A 14,442-nucleotide genomic window follows, 5' to 3' on the forward strand; every position below is an offset into this window, starting at 1 on the left:
CACAATTTTTGATTTCACTTTTGTGTAGTGTTATTTTAAGCTTGCAGTTTCTGGTTAGGCTAGTCCAATATCACCTCATCCCCAAATGGATATATGGCTTTGAATGAGATTAATTTCAAGGACAAAGGGTCAGCATCAGTATTTTTGAGAGTAATCTCCCCTCCTGTACAAAATGTAAAATACAGGACATCAGAAATATGGTATGAAAAATGTCAAATTTATTATGATTTGGTGGATTCCAGATTCCAGTGGGGGCTGTACAATATTCACAGAAACAATTATAATAAAACTTCCATACAAGATCTATACTAATTAATCACAGACAAATGAACCAGCTCTTTTAAAAATTGCATTCATAAAGGTGATGTCAGTAAAACCTGTTCAATTTAAGCATTTACATGTGCCTGGTCCAAGTTAGCATATATTCCAGCCATATGTATAGCAAGAGCATGTTTCTGTAATATCTGATAACAATAGTGTGGGTGATTATCTTATTATACAGTGAGATCTCGTCTGATCATGATTGAGGGGTTGAACTGTAAAGATGAACCTCTGCAATTACTGGCACATGGACATCTGAAGCAAAGGATGCAAATTCCTCAGAGCTTTGGTTCCTAGATCCATATTGATCATGTGTGCTATCAACAAAGGTTACAAATAAATCAGACGTGATCATTTTACCTCATACCGGAGAACTAATGCAATCATTTCTTAAATCTCAGTGAAGCATCAGCAAAAACACAACTGTGCCACAGCCCAGTTTGTACCCCTGTCTTTGTCAAAGCAGCTCACTTAGTGAGCACTGCAATCATGAATGGAACAGTTCGGTTTAGCTTCCCGTTATGGTTAAACAAACCATCCAGGATTCACCTTCCTTATCCTGTTACAGCAATCCCTCTTTTAACAATGCACTTATTGACACCTGATTATGCCAAATTTCTCAGACTCCAATAACTTCTGACAGTTACCATTGATAGTTGAAGAACTGGTATCTTGATGAATGTGCAAAACAATAAAATGCTCTCTGGTAAAGATATGAAAACTAAATACTGGGGAAGAGAATAGTCATAATGTCGTAAAGTGGATGGGATGGGTTGATTACTTCTTTCTCCAAGGGAACAGAGGGTGGAGCCTGTAATGTAAACTGGAATTGGTACACCCTATATCTCTGCAAGAAACACAAGTTAAGGCCTGGCAGTGTTGAATTTGAAAGTGAAGCCTACAAGTTATTAAGATTGTTATTGTATCTGACGGATTAGTAAACATGCCACTTTTGTGTAATGAAATGCATTTATATTTGTCAGTAAAGGTTATGTTACATACCCACTGATGCTATTCATTACAGACAATGCACTTTTAATAAATAATGGTGATATCCATAGTACTTTTAAAATTAGTTACACATTTTATTGCTTTTTGGACCAGGGACCTATTGAATATCCATTGCTCTTCAAATTACGAACAAGAGGAACTGAACCAAAATGGGTTGAGCCATTTGATGGGCCACTAGGGGAGACAACAGCTGTTCACATTGAGAGAATTTCATATACAATTCCTTGCAAGATACTGAATGGGTTTTGTACTCTTTAGAAGAATGAGAGGTAATTTTTTGAAACCTATAAAATTCTAAGAGGGCTTGATAGGTAAAATACTGCGAGAATTAATCCCCTCATGGGGCAGTCTTGAGGGCACAGTCTCAGAAATAAGGAGGGATTTCTTTAAAACTGAGATGAGGAAGTATTATTTCCTTCAATGTGGTTTATGGTGTGAAAAATAAAAAAAATTTTAAAAAAAGGTTGCAAATCTTTGGAATTGGCTGACCCAGTAAGCTGTAGAGACTGAAATGTATGTACTGTATTCAGAGTTGAGAGATTATTTAAACAGTGGGGGAATCAAAGGAAAGTTATAGGAAGATAGGATGAAAATGAGGAACTTGAGGAAAAAGCAAACTGCTGGAGGAATTCAGCAGGTCAGACAGCGTCCATAGAGGGAAGTACTGTCAACTTTTCAGGATGAAATCCTGCTTCGGAATTTAGGATGGAAAGATGGGTAATATTAAAGAGGAAGAGGAGGGGAGGTGTCAGTAGGTGGACTGAAGTCAGGTGAAGGGTGGCGGACTGATGGATCTGGAAAGAAAGGTGGAGACACCTGCTGGAGAAAGCGTATCTGTGGAACCATATAAGGGAGGGATGGTGGGCAGATTAGAACTGTGGAACGTTGGATCAATCACAGTCTTATTGAAGGGCAGGCCATCTCAAGAGGCTGAATGGCCCACTTACATTCCCTTACTATGATTCTGTCCAAAATACCATGATTAAGTTGAGAATACAAATGCAGAGGATCTTTCTGCTGGAACCATGGTGAGCAACCAGAGATTTAAAATATCCAGCAAAAGAAGCATGGTTAGTGTACCTCCGCATAGAGACAGGCATTTCTGTCAAAATCCATATATGGCCTCCAACTTCTGGGCAAAGGAGGTGTCCCTCAGGTCCCTTTTAAAACTTTCCCCTCTCATCTTGAATTTATGCCTCCGGCTTTAGAATGCTGTACCTCTGGGAAAAAGGCAGTGACTACCCTATCCATGCACCTCATTTTATAAACCTCTATAAGGTTCCCCCCTCAACCTCTTTCGTTCCATGGAGAAAGGACCCAGTCTATCCAGGCTCCTTTTATTTCAAACCTATGAGTCCCAGTAATGTTCATTGTAGTGCTTTCAGTACCCTTTCCAAGTTAATGATATCATTCCTATTCCTGGGTGACAAAAACTCCAAATAATATCACCCATGTCCTGCATTTTGTAACATGACATCCCTACCCCTGTCCTCAATGCCCAAATATCAGGAAGAATGAGATTTCTTTCTTTCTCTGTGGAATGCGCTGCTGGGAATGGCAGTGAAACAAAATTCTAAGCAGCTTTCCCCAGTAAACTGGATAATTCACAGGGGCAATGGGGGAAAAATAGCAGAATGAAACTAACTAGTCACTTAGGAGAACTGGCACAACACAATTAGATGAATGACCTACTCTTGTAGTTTTCCCCTCCAATTGCAGTCAATGTCTAGTAGTTACCTGTTGAGTGCACTGTAAGATGTTGTGTTCCAGACTAAGTCATCATCACTTTGAAGATTATCAAAGTAAAAGGCTTCCATGACTGCAAGGTATTCTATTCTCCATCTGCAATCATACAGAATCATAAATTTTAAATTTAGATATACAGCACAGTAACAGGCCATTTTGGCCCCAAGTCCAGGAAGTCCAATTACACCCAATTAACGGTGGGAGGTAACTGGAGCCCCCTGCGATAAACTTACACGTACTCGAGGAGAACATACAAACTCCTTACAGACAGCACGGGATTCGAACCCTTGACCCAGTCACTGGTGCTGTAAAGGGGTTGTGCTAACCGCTACGCCAACCGTGCCTGATACAATCACATGTTAAACTCCATCTTGGGGAACCATTTCTAAGCCGCAATAAAGACTTGGGGACAAATCAAAACCCTCCTCAGTCAAGATTCAATAGTTCATGAAGGGAAAAAATGGTGACAAGGGGCTTGTAAGGCAAACCAAGAGCTCCCGAGGTAAAGAGAATAAAAGACAGATAAAAAATCTCCTTAAATAAAAAGAATCCATCAAGAAGAAGAAAAAGATGGGAAAAAAACAAACACCAAAAGAAGGAGGAAAAGACTTACCGCTTGGTGGAAGTGGAGGATGTTCCTGGGCCTACTAGGACATCGACAGCAGTGATAGGAGAGCCCTGGAACTTCCTGAGAGAGGAGGACACGCCTGGGGGGGGGGGGTGGGTTGAGAGAAGAGGGCCCCGAATAGGTTCAATCAAGTGGGAGTCAGGGGAAGGCCATGACCAAGGCAGCAGGAGTGCCGGCGAATGCAGATTGTGTGGTGACGGAGGCCTGCAGATGGTGGGAGTGATCAGGGGGTCTGTGAAACCTGCGACGATGGTGGTAACGATGGCCTCGGAGTGGAAATGGTGGATCAACAGAGAAGGTAAGTACTTACAGGTCAAAGAAGATCTCAGTGAGGGCCAGGAGGAGTCCACAGTTGAGGCAGCAACGAAGAGAAGAGGCGTTGGTCCTGATGGGAGCAATGCGGCCAGAGAGACATGGGGACCCAGTGGAGAGAGGAGAGGTTGGAAAGTGTGGGCAACAACAACCCAACAACTTCTGACAGTGTTGAGGAAGAGGCAAAAGGAGAAGGAGAAGAAGCAGGATTGAGAGACAAGGAAGGCGGGGGGGTGGGGGGGGGAAGGAGACAAAGAGATTGATACCCACCACCAGGGACATTATGGAAGCTATTCTAAAAATGCAAAAACATTAAAAACACTGGTGGTGGACCAGAAAGAAATTGAAGAAAGGTTAGATAATGTAACTGAAAAGGTAACGGTGACAGAAGAGAGACTAGATAGGGTGGAAGAGCAAGATGGATGTGTGAATAAGAGAGAGAAAAAATATGGGAAAAATTGATTATTTAGAAAATTATAGTAGGAGAAATAATATAAAGATAGTGGGGATGAAGGAGGGTGCACAGGGGAGAGACCTGGCAGGATTCTTTAAAAAATTGATCCCGGAGGGACCAAATTGGAGATAATTTGGAAATAGAAAGAGCCCATCAGTCTCCAGCCCCCCCCCCGCCCAAACCCAGATCAAAGACCCCACTCTGTCCTGGTCAAGCTCCTTGGTTACCAGGTTACGGGCAGCGGCAAGGGAAGCAAAGGAGAGGAGGGGGCCAGCTGAATATGAGGAGAAAAAGGTCCTCGTTTCCCTGGATATTAGTGCAGCCAGTAAAAAAAATCCTGAAGCAAAAGGGGATTGAGTTCTCCCTCCTTTACCCTGTAACTTTAAAAATAACAAGGCCAGGAGGAGAGAGAAAATTCTTTGTGGATGCTAGAGAGGCAATGAATTATGTTTAAAAACTTGCCACCCTCACGGTATTAAATGTAAATATTAATGGGAAAGAAATTAAGATGATGGGTTGTATATATTGCAAATGATAAGAACATAGAGGGGAATGTTTTATTGTTGTATTGTTAGAAACATAAATGTCAACATTAAATAAAGAAAGAATATGTGGAGCTCTGAGAAGGGGGGAAGAAACAGAGTAAGAGGTAGATGGGTACAGTAGGCACACCCCATATTAATGGGGAAGTTGGCACCAGATGTGTAGGATTGAGTGCTGGGAAGGGGAAGGGAGGAAGAGGAAAGGGGAAGGGTATCAGGGGGTGTTTCTGATTTGTAGGTTTTAGATTTTTTTAGTTGGTTTAGGTTTTATTTGGAGCATGGCTGTCTGCATCAGAGTCCCATGGATGATAAGATGGACAGAAGTTAAGTATCAGAGGAAAAGAAGGAAGGGGAGGAAATTAATGGAGAGGTCCTGGGGTAACAGATAAGACAATTAAATTTGTAAGTTTTAATGTAAATAGGATATACAGCTCAATAAAGAGAAAAAGAGTCTCAGCACACCTAAAAAAAAACCAGATACCTATAGCTTTACTTCAGGAGACCCACCCCACAAATCAAGATCATGGAATGTTAAAAAGTGGGTGGGTGAGCCAGGTGGTGATGTCCTCTTTCAATTCCAGAGCCAGGGAAGTGACTTTCCTCATGGGGAAAAATGTTCCAGTGGTGGTTCAGGGAGTGGTTGCTAGGAGATTTGTGATGATCAACTGTGAAATATACTCTGATGCATGGACACTTATGAATATATGTGCCCTGAATTTCGATGATGATCAATTCATGCAAGATGTATTTCTAAAGGTAACAGAGGGGGGTGAAAATGTTTTGATTGGAGGGGATTTTAACTTTAGTCTGGATCTGGTCATGGACAAGTCAGCAAGGAAAGTCACAAAGGCTAGAGCAGCTAAATCTACCCTGGCCTTTATGAAAGAGCTAAATTTAATAGACGTCTGGGGAAGGCAGAATCTGAGAGAGAGGGATTACTTCTTTTACTCGCGACCACACGATTCCTACACCAGAATTGATTTATTTTTGGCATTAGCCCAATTGCGGAATAGTTTAGTGGAGAAGTTCAGTTACTGCCAGATAAGCACAGGCCATGGTGTATTGATGACACTTTAACTCGTTGCTGTTGGGAAAACTGGAATTTTGTAATTTCATTAGTGTTCAGATAGATTTGTTCTGTGAGATGAATTGTCCCTCTACTACCAATAGCTCCCTGTTATGAGACACATTAAAGGCTTATTTAAGGGGCCAGATAATTGGATATACTAAATGTATTAAAAAGGACTGTATGAAAGAGATTAACAACTTGGAACAGGAAATAGCCCAATTTGAAAAAGATTGTATCAAAGATTGAGTTTGGAAGAAAAACATAGGATCTTAATGAACAAAAGCTCAAATATTATACATTGCAAACATATAAGATTGAAACATTGATCTTAAGATCTAGACAACAGTTTTATGAGCTGGGGAAAGGACCCCTAAAGTCTTGTCCTGGTAGGTGAGGGTGGAAGAGGTCTCAAGACCAATCAATGTGATCCAAATGGGGGAAGGCAAGATTTCACATAAATCAAAGGTAATTTAAAAAATTTTATGTTGTATAAATCAGAATCAGTGAGGGATTCCATTAAAATAGATGAGTTCTTGCAAAATTTGGATCAGGATGAACAAGAGGGACTGAGTGTTCCCTTCTCGAGAGAGGAGATCGAGAAAGCATTGAGCTCATGACAGACCAACAAAGGTCTCTTAATGCTCCTTCTTATGAGGGTGGTGGATCAGGCGGCAGAGACACAAACTCTCACGGAGTCTTTCTCAACACCAATTATATGGTGATCCTGAAAAAGGATAGGGATCCATGGAATACCTCCTACTATAGGGCCATTTCATTATCGAATGCTGATTACGAAATCATAGCAAAAGCATTGGCCAATAGATTGGCGCAATATTTGCCAAAGTTGACAAATCTAGACCAAGCTAGATTTGTAAAAAGAGACAAGTAGCAGAAAACATATGTAGATTGCTCAATATAATGCATATGGCACAGTCAGGGGTGGACCCAGACTTTGGATGCAGAGAAGGCCTTTGACAGACTGGAATGGGACTTCTGTTCAAAGTACTGGAGAAATTTGGCATGGGATAATCTTTCATAATTGGGTAAAAACACTCTACCATAACATCCAAGCTAAAATTATAACAAATGAGCAGGTGTCTCCAGTGTTACCGCTGGGTAGATCCAGTAGGCAGGCTTGCCCACTGTCCCCAGCATTGTTTATATTAGCTATTGAACCTCTGGCGGAAGCCATCTGATGGGATCCTAAAATAAAGGGGTCCAAAGTGGGCCAGGAGGAGAAAAAATCCATTTATTTGTGGATGATGTGCTAGTATATTTAACTGACTCAGAGGGATCGTTGGCCAGGCTGAGGACCACTCTGGAAAATTATGCAAATCTCTCAGTATAAGATAAATTTGGATAAAAGTGAAATCATGCCCTTGACAAAGGGGGATTACAGATAGTACCAACAAGGGATCCAATATAAATGGTTGCAAGAGGGCATTAAATATTTAGAGATAGAAGTAGATAAGGATTTGAGTAATTTATATAAACTCAATTATCTCCCTTTGCTCCAGAAGATTGAAGAGAATTTGGATAGATGGAAACCCTGTCCATAACTTTGGTGGGGGCAGAGTTAATTGTGTTAAAATGAAGGTGATGTCAAGATTGCAATATCTATTTCAGTCCTTGCCCATCCAATTGCCCCAGGGGTTCTTTAAGGCACTCAACGGCTGTGCCAGGAAGTTCTTGTGGAATAGTAAGCTGACTAGGGTCTCCATGGAAAAATTGACGGGGTTGCAAACTGGGAAATCTGAAATTACCAGAATTTAAAAATTACTAATGGGCAGCCCAGTCAAGGTTTATTGCTTCTCTCTATGAGGGAGGTGGTACCCCTCCTGGGGACAAACTGGACTGTGTACAGAGGAAAAAAGATAGAAGGAGAGTTAATATAGAAGTGGGTCACTAAATTGATATCAAGGGAAACTGATAACCCCATATTAAAACATGTAATTGAAACATGGCAAAAAATAAATCAATGTATCGGGCCAAAGATGGGGTTGCCTCCAAAAATTCCCTTGTCCTAGAACAAATTATGACTCTGGATAATAAAATCTTGGACACCTGGTGCCAAAAGGGGATCAGGTGTATTGAGGATTGTTATGAATAAGTATAATTTGTCGAATGAAACATTCTTCTGCTATCTTCAGTTAAGATCTTTCTTAAGGGATAATTTGGTGCCATCTATTGCCCTACCCATATGTGGTGAAATGGAGGTTCTAACTTGAAGGGGGAATATATGCAAGTTTATTTCTCTGATGTATCTCCGAATCCAACATGAGGACCCAAAGCCAGGCTTGCATAAGGCAGGGAAAAGGTTGGAGACAGACTTGGGCACAACAATCCATTAATGCTTGGACAGTATGACAGCTGTTATTAATGCTAGGTATAGGTTGGTGCAATAAAATTTCTTGCATCAATTGTACCTCACACCACAAAAATTACATAAATGCAAACCAGAAATGTTGTAAATGTGCTTTAGGTGTGGTGTGGAGATTGGAACCTTTATCCATTCAATCTGGCTGTGCACAAAGATGAGGTCCTTCTGGGAGGACCTGGGGGACAATGTGAAAAAAAAATTACAAAGATGGATTTTCCACAGGAGTTTTAAACTGTCCAGATACCAAATTCAGTTTGTGAGGGTCGCCTTGGTAGTAGCCAGGAAGTGCATGGCAGTCAAAGTCTGACTCCCAACTAAATATTACTCGATGGAATACAGAAATGCAGAGTTGTATTCCCCGGAGAAAATCACGTATAATTTGAGGAGGAAATATGACACATTTGTTGGGGTGTGGCAGCCTTATCTGCAGCATATGGGTATACACAGATATAGTTACACCCCTTCCAAATAGGAGAAAGGTAAAAATCCATTCTAATAGTGAAATGACTGAGATAAATGAAGCGGGTTGGGGCGCAGATGACATGCTCTTGTTTTGTATCTTTTTCATTTTACTTTACGTTACTCTGGGTTTATATTTGGTCCCTTTAAGGGTTTGAGACTTTATAATTTTTGGTTCTTTATGTTTAATTTACATCATCTTTTCCTTGTAGTATTAAGGAAGGGAGAGAAGGGAGAGGGGAAAATGGACTCTGAATGTAATGTAAGATATCATTGTTGAGAAGGTTGTACTGCTGTTTTGGATTTGCATGAGTCTTGGAAAATCAAAAATAGTCCTTGAAGCATATGAAGCTGAGGGGGAACCTTACTGAGGTTTGTAAAATCATGAGGGGCATAGATAAGCCTTGGTCTTTTTTTTTCTCCAGGATGGGGAATATAAAATTAGGAGGCATAGATTTGTGGTGGGAGGGGAAGATTTAAAAGCGGCTTGAGGGGTACCTCCTTCACATAGAAAGTGCTTAGTATACAGAATGAACAGCTGTTAGAGGAAAGGGTAGAGAAGCTGGTACAATTGCAGTACCTTGATATTTCCATTCTCCTGAGACATAACATTTTATTTGTGACCCCCCCCCCCCACCTCCCGTTTTCATTCTGTAATCATTATTCCTTTGTGCCAGTCTAACTTTTTGATTATATTTGTGGAATGTGAACTTTGCTAGAATTTTTGCCAACTGCTGTTGAATGTGTGTGAAGCCACCTTGCTCTGCTGCAGTCATTCTGGTGAAGGCAGCAGAATGACTCTCGTTCTGTTGTAGAGGGAGTGCCAGGATTAATGCTTTAGACCCTGTGTCCTGGTTTTCTGGGGCTACCAACAAGACGCAGTACCAAGGAAGGAACGGTGACATATTTTCAAATGAGTATGATGTGCTGCTTGGAAGCAAACCAACAGGTGTTGATGTCCCCTTGCTTCTGCAGCCCTTGTCCATGGAATATGAGTGTTGTGGGTTCAAGAACTGGCTTGGGCAGTGAATCTTGCAGATGATACTCATTGAACTTACTATGCACCATTGGTAGAAGGTTTGAATGTTTTGGTGGTGAATGAGTGGCCTACCTCATTGAACCTCTGTGTGTTTTTAAGAGTTGTACACATCTGGGCAAATAAAGGGTGTTCCATCACACCTCAGCCTTGTAGACATTGAGAAGGTGTAGAAAGTCACAAGGCCACTCACTCACTAGGCTTTCTCTGACCTAATCCTGCATTTATAGCATTTATTTGACTGGTTTAGTTAAGTTTCTAGTCAATGGTGAACCCCACTCACCTGGTGTTAGAGATGTGGTGAAGGTAATGCCCTTTTTCACACTAAATCCTTCTCTGTGATTATCCTTTGTCAGCCTGTCATTCTTCATTATTGTTCCTCCCTTCTTCTTCCGTAAGCATTACATTATTTCTCTTAAAACCTTGTATTAGAATAGACTTGTTTTTCCTTTGAACTAGGGTGTGAGATAATTATTGTCCAAAGAATTCATACATCCCCCATACTAGAGTTTAAGTCAGTGAGTGATGCACAAGACACACAACCTGCCACCCATATATTCAAAGGCAGTGTTTGACGTACTTACCAGACTTTGAATGGGTCTCCTGACACGAAAGAACAGGACAACTAGAGTGGTGGGAAGTAGTTCCCAGATGAATAGGATCACCCTGAATGCCAAGTACTCTTTATCCCCAAGATGAATCGGTAGATCTACCTGTTTGGGAACATGGCAACAATAACCAACATTTCTCCTTAACATGGGAGTCCACCTCAAAAGCAACACATAGGATTATAAACAATTATAAAATTTATACCATCCTGATAGAAATATATCTTTACTAGGTCCAACAATCTGGCCAAATCCATTGTCTAACATCTTTTGCCACTTAGGCATTTCATAGAAATGGATGCTGATCTGCAGAAGGCAGCAACTTCTAGACAAAACCAAGTAATCCCACAACCAATGGATTAAATCAAAGATCCACAATCCTACCACACACTGAAGTGTATGATGGTGGATATTTACATGCTAAGGGGACCAAACAATTCATCACATCCTAACCATTCATGATGGGTCCCAGCAATGGAAGTGAAAGGTTGCCTTTGGTTTGTGGTGGTGGTGCAACCTCTGTACCTCCAGGAGTGTAAGGGGACAGGACAACACCTGGCCAGATGCCAATCAGTTGGCCTGAATGGATCAAGCCCCACCCGGTCAGGTGTCAATAACCCTCCGGAATATAAGCCTGCACTGGCCTCCCGAGGCCTCACACTGAGTTGCTGCAGCCACAGTCAGCCTGGCTCTGTGGAGGTTTTTTTGGATTAAAGCCTGTTGTTCAGTCTTTTCCTTGTGTGTGTCTGATTCTGTCTAACAGCGCACCACAATTTAATCCACAAAATTTTGGGCCTGGTCCCGTTGCTGTACAATGTCCCAGTCAGCTGGACTTTGCCACACCACCTATATCCTTCATGGAAATCTATATCCAGACAAATACCTTTAGTTGCAAAGGCCATTAAGCTCTGCTCAGCATGGAATGTCCTGCAGACATTGAGATTTGAGGACTCGATGGATCCGGTGGCATGGTTCGCCGAGCAGACCATTCTGGTCATCTGGCGGAATGCTTCATCGCCAGTGCTCACGAACAAGCACCAGAACTTGGCCTGGCTGGCAGTAAGAGAAACCCTCCTGGTACTGGTCAGATCCTCAGAGCACATGGCCTGCTGGTTGATCTAGAGCAGTGGTTCACAACCTTTTACTTTCCATCACATCTTTCTTCTTCTTTGGCTTGGGTTCGCGGACGAAGATTTATGGAGGGGTAATGTCCACGTCAGCTGCAGGCTCATTTGTGGCTGACAAGTCCAATGCGGGACAGGCAGACATGGTTGCAGCGGTTGCAAGGGAAAATTGGTTGGTTGGGGTTGGGTGTTGGGTTTTTCCTCCTTTGTCTTTTGTCAGTGAGGTGGGCTCTGCGGTCTTCTTCAAAGGAGGTTGCTGCCTGCCGAACTGTGAGGCACCAAGATGCTCGGTTTGAGGCGATATCAGCCCACTGGCGATGGTCAATGTGGCAGGCACCAAGAGCTTTCTTTAGGCAGTCCTTGTACCTCTTCTTTGGTGCACCTTTGTCTTGGGGGCCAGTGGAGAGCTCGCCATATAACATGATCTTGGGAAGGTGATGGACCTCCATTCTGGAGACGTGACCTACCCAGTGCAGTTTGATCTTCAGCAGCATGGATTCGATGCTGTCGGCCTTTGCCATCTCGAGTACTTCGATGTTGGAGATGAAGTCGCTCCAATGGATGTTGAGGATGGAGCGGAGACAACGCTGGTGGAAGCGTTCTAGGAGCCGTAGGTGATGCCGGTAAAGGACCCATGATTCGGAGCCGAACAGGAGTGTGGGTATGACAACGGCTCTGTATACGCTAATCTTTCTGAGGTTTTTCAGTTGGTTGTTTTTCCAGACTCTTTTGTGTAGTCTTCCAAAGGCGCTATTTGCCTTGGTGAGTCTGTTGTCTATCTCGTTGTTGATCCTTGCATCCGATGAAATGGTGCAGCCGAGATAGGTAAACTGGTTGACCGTTTTGAGTTTTGTGTGCCCGATGGAGATGTGGGGGGGCTGGTAGTCATGGTGGGGAGCTGGCTAATAGAGGACCTCCGTTTTCTTCAGGCTGACTTCCAGGCCAAACATTTTGGCAGTTTCTGCAAAACAGGACGTCAAGCGCTGAAGAGCTGGTTCTGAATGGGCAACTAAAGTGGCATTGTCTGCAAAGAGTAGTTCACGGACAAGTTGCTCTTGTGTCTTGGTGTGAGCACTCCACCTAAAAGCTCCTTTCCACTCACGTACCACTTTAAGTATTCCCTATGCCATAAGTGTTCTGTGATTAATAAGGTATGTGAGTGGAAAGAAAAAGTTTGGGAACCACTGATCTAGAGGGATGAAGGCTCGTTTATACCAACACTTTCCAGACCTTCTCCCTAGGTGAGGCCAGCCCGCATTTAGAATCCGTTACTCTTTTGGAGAATGAATACGTCAGGTTTTTGGAGCAAGTCCCTGCAATAAAAACACTGCAATTCACCTCAGTGATGCCGAAACATGGGATGCAGCATCACATACCATCCAAGGGGCCACTGCTGGATGCTCCCTCCAGATAAATTTTGGCCAAAGAGGAGGTTGAAAGGATGGAGGAAATGGGTATTGTGGAATGGTTCGATAGCTTCTGAGCCTCCTCACTCCACATGGTACTCAAGGCCACAGGCAGATGGACACCTTGCGGTGATTACCGCAGATTGAACGAGGTTACTACACCAGATCGCTACCCAGTACTGCATTTACAGGACTTTGCATCCAACCTGCAGGAAGCCCGCATCTTTTCGGTATTATCAGATCCCAATCCACCAGGATGACATTCCAAAAACAGCTATTATTACACCCTTTGGCCTTTTTGAATTCAGAAGGATGCCTTTTGGGCTCAAGAATGCCATGCAGACATTCCAACATTTAATGGACAGAGTGGGATGTGATCTCAACTTTACCTTCATGTACCTAGATAACATACTTATCGCTAGCCACAGTTATCAGGAATATCTGTCCCACCTGCGCAAGCTTTTCACTCATCTGAATGAGTTTGGGCTGACCATCAACCTGACCAAGTGTCAATTCGGGTTAGCGACCATCGACTTTATGGGCCATAGAATCGACAAACACGGAGCAAAGCCACTACCAGCAAATGTCGAAATGATCTGGGCATTCGCTAAGTCCAGCACAGTTAAAGGGCTCCAGGAGTTTGTTGGAATGGTGAATTTTACCGCCAGTGGCTCACATTATGTGCACTCTCTTTGCCCTGGTGTCAGGCAAGGCAAGGGATGTCACTTCAGATGAAGAATCGTCGACAGCATTGAGAACACCAGGGAGGCACTAATGCTGCATTTCTGGTCCACCCAAGAAAGGATGTCCCAACAGTACGCAGTAGGAGCGGTACTTGAACAGTACATCGATGGGCATTGGAAACCATTGGCTTTCTTTAGCAAGCACCCCTAAGATCACCAGAACTCAGGTACAATGCTTTTGACTGAGAATTGTTGGCACTGTACCTAGCTATCAGACATTTCAGGTACTTTCTAGAAGGCAGGCATTTCATGACTTTTACAGACTACAAGCTACTTGCATTTTCCTTCACTAAAGTATTAGATCCATGGCCAGCTTGTCAACAGGGACATTTATCATACATTTCTGAGTTCACTATGGCCATTGAACACATCTCAAGAAAGGCGAACGTAGTGGTAGATGTGTTGTCTCACCCGGCCATAAAATCCATGCAGACCTTAACCCAGGGGGTAGACCAAGTTGCGCTCATGAAACCACAAGAAATAGTTGAAGAAATTCCATGTTACGGAACAGGAGACTCAAACCTGCAGCTGGATGAAATTCCAGTTGGCCTAGGTGAGCTCAAACTCCTGTGTGACGTATCAACAGGTTGCCCTCTCCCAATC

The 14,442-nt window shown here is 42.7% G+C and overlaps 1 pseudogene; it reads right to left on the reverse strand.

Moving 5' to 3' along the window:
- Positions 1 to 517: 517 nt before the first annotated feature.
- LOC138737302 (G protein-coupled receptor 137Ba-like) overlaps positions 518 to 14,442 on the reverse strand; it is a 65,246-nt pseudogene continuing 51,321 nt past the window's right edge.

The sequence above is a fragment of the Narcine bancroftii genome, chromosome 6 (genome assembly GCF_036971445.1).
Source record: "Narcine bancroftii isolate sNarBan1 chromosome 6, sNarBan1.hap1, whole genome shotgun sequence".
Classification (NCBI taxonomy): Eukaryota; Metazoa; Chordata; class Chondrichthyes; order Torpediniformes; family Narcinidae; genus Narcine; species Narcine bancroftii.